The sequence below is a fragment of the Crocodylus siamensis genome, chromosome 15, assembly GCF_052110815.1.
Source record: "Crocodylus siamensis isolate JL-2025a chromosome 15, ASM5211081v1, whole genome shotgun sequence".
Taxonomy (NCBI): domain Eukaryota; kingdom Metazoa; phylum Chordata; order Crocodylia; family Crocodylidae; genus Crocodylus; species Crocodylus siamensis.
The window spans coordinates 47,721,395-47,724,321 of record NC_143409.1 but is presented as its reverse complement, the minus strand read 5'-3'; the positions used below and the strand labels follow the sequence as shown (position 1 = coordinate 47,724,321).

Here is a 2,927-nt window from a genome sequence, read left to right as displayed (position 1 = left end):
ACTTCTTTCCTTAGCAATTACTCAAGAGGCAGATGGCACTGTCGGAGAGAGATCTTTCTGTGCAGAAAAAGAAGCCAGTGTTAACTCTATGCTCTGTGTGTTCATAGCCTAGAACAGAGGTGGGCAATTATTTTGGGTGAAGGGCCGCTTACTGAGTTTTGGCAGCCCCAGAATGGAGGGGCATAGGGGTAGACTTCAGGTGTCGAGGCAGGATGAGGAAGCGGGTATTGCCTCATTGTCAAAAATTTCAGATCTTCTTGCTGAACTATTTATTCCATGGCTTTCAAAGCTATGAAAATATGCTTGGAGCTTTTTAGCCAAAGATTTAAGTTTTAAAATCATACCAGAGATACATTTGGTTGCAATTTTATTTCTGCCCTTCTGTCTCTCCAAATGCTTCATCCAGCTTAGGTAAGAGTGGCCACGTGGCCTAATGGATAAGGCGTCTGACTTCGGATCAGAAGATTGCAGGTTCGAGTCCTGCCGTGGTCACAACTTGCTTCCTTGCACAAGGTGATGGCAGGGAGCTCTGTCCTGCAGGGCTGTCTGCCATCCAAACTCCTTAGCTTGTAAGGTTACATCCAGGATGTAGCAGAGAGACTCTCCAGACTTGTATAGTGCAGTAGTGAGAGGGCCAGACTCCTCATCCATGTATGACATGGCCAGGAGTGACCACAGGGCTGTGGGGGCTGGGCTTAAAGGGCTCAGGTAGTCTGCTCTGTGCTCCCCTTTTCAGGTACATATGGAACAGGGGAAGGATGCATCAAGGAAGGGAACTGGCTGGTGCTGCTGAGAAGGCTTCAAATTCCTTGCCCATGGCATGCACTTCAGAGAGAGAGGACTCTGGGAAGGGACAACATCCACCTGACAAGGAAAGCGTAAGTCCCTGTTTGCAGTCAGGATGGCCAATTGTCTGGACAGGGCTTTGAACTAAGATTGCTGGGGGACAGGGATACACAATCTCAAACATGTCCAGGAACCAACATACAAGCCCTGCTGTTAGGGACACTGGAATACTTGAATTGGTTCCTCAGCTCCATTTATGCAGGAGTTGAGGGACTAGACCTCCATCAGTGGGCGAGGAAGACGAGGGCCTCAGCAGGAGGACTCAGGTGCCTATATATTAACGCCAGGAGCATAGGGAACAAGCAGGAGGAGCTAGCCCTCATACTTTCCAGTGTGTGTTATAATCTAGTAGGGCAAGTGCTGCAGGACATGGGACTGAAGGCAAAAGGTTTGCATGAAGAGTGGTTGTTCCTTAAGGACATGATCCTTGAAACAGAAAGGAAGTCCATTCCCATGCAGCGAAAAGTTAAGAGAAGGGCTGGGAAGCCCTCTTGGCTAAACAGCGAAATCACGGTCCTCTGACAAAAGCCTCTGACAAAAGAGGCTTATAAATAAGGGAAACTTGGGGCAGGCCACAAAGACTATTCCACAATGGCTAACATTTGCAGGAAACAGATAAGACAGGCTAAAGCGGCAACCAAACTTAGATTAGCAATGGGAATCAAGAACAAGAAGCCCTTCTTTAGGTATATAGGGAAAAGAAGGAAAAAAAAACCAAACCCCCAGGACTGTAGGGCCATTGCTCAACAACTCAGCAGAGCTGGTTACCATACCTAGGAGAAAGCTGAATTCCTTTGCCTTGGTCTTTCTGCAGATAGGAGGAAAAAGTGGGAGATGGGCACAGAGGCACTGGTGATAATTATGAGGTCTGGAGATCCCAGAAGTAGACTCCATGATAGCCCTCACTAGATGTGGTTTATATTTTGTGGGGTTTAATTGCATGATTTTTCCATGTCTTTAACTCTTCACACGGCCTTTGCTTTGCCCTTGTGAATTCCAGTGTTAGCAGGGTTTCAGGATCTAGGGAGTAGGGAGATGTTTCCCTCCATATAGATCAGAATTTATTGTCCAAGTCCTGTTTTATACAGGTCTGCATGCAATACCCCCAGCCCACCCAAACAAGAACCACAGTGTGACTAGGCCCCAGCTTCTCTTATCTTCCTTGTCATTTCTCACTGAGATTCCTGGTCTCTCTCTCCTCTCTAAGACATTAGCACAGAGGTGGGCAAAATGCAGCCCATGAGCCAGATGCAGCCCGCCCGCCATTCTGTCCAGCCCACGAGGCCCTTAAACATTTAGAAAATATTAATCTGCCTCTGGCTGCCAGTCATGAGGCCTTTGATAGCTTGCCAAAACTCAGTAAGTGGCCCTCCACCCAAAATAATTGCCACCCCTGCATTAGCAGCACCTTGAGCAGGCAGGTGGCTCTTCTCTTCCTCCCTCATGCTTCACTGTGCAGGGTAAGATATGACCTGTTCAGCTAGTGGCTTCTCCATGGCCTGTAGGTCCATCCCTTTGAGAGAGGGCTGGTCTTCTCACCTTGGCAGACTTTTATTATATTAGAATATTGTCAATCATGTACAGAGTACAGCACAAATCCCCCAGCCTGTGGTTGACCAACATTCAAAGCTAGTGACTCTGATCCCAGGATAAGTGGGAAAGTTGCGTACTCACCAGGGGCTGAGTTTGGTTTCACCCCAGGGAACTTCCCCACTAAAAATACAGGAGAGCTGCATGGGGTTTGGACTAGATGACCTCCTGAGGTCCCTCCCAACCCTAGTTTTCTATGATTCTACAGAGGGGAAGAAAAATGACCCCCTGATTTGAGCTAGTCCCAAAATAATGGCCTACCAGAAACCAGGAGAAAGAAGATGCATCTGTGATTCAGACAAAAGCTTAGGTTTTTGGGTAGTCACTTAAGGACCCAAGTTCTAGACCACTTTTTACATAGGAGGAGTTGAAGAATTTAGTTGCTCTAAATTGCCAGTAGGATGCTGCAGCCCCAGGCAGCCATGTGTTAGCACTGAGCAGGGCAGACCATGACTCTAAGTAGGAGATTTAATGTACCAGGTGCTGCTTTG

General features: G+C 47.6%; 1 non-coding gene across 1 annotated transcript; it reads left to right on the top strand.

Moving 5' to 3' along the window:
- The first annotated feature begins 419 nt into the window (after positions 1-419).
- Positions 420-492, top strand: TRNAR-UCG (transfer RNA arginine (anticodon UCG)). The gene has a single exon. It is a non-coding gene; the product is annotated as a tRNA-Arg (tRNA).
- Positions 493-2,927: the final 2,435 nt, after the last annotated feature.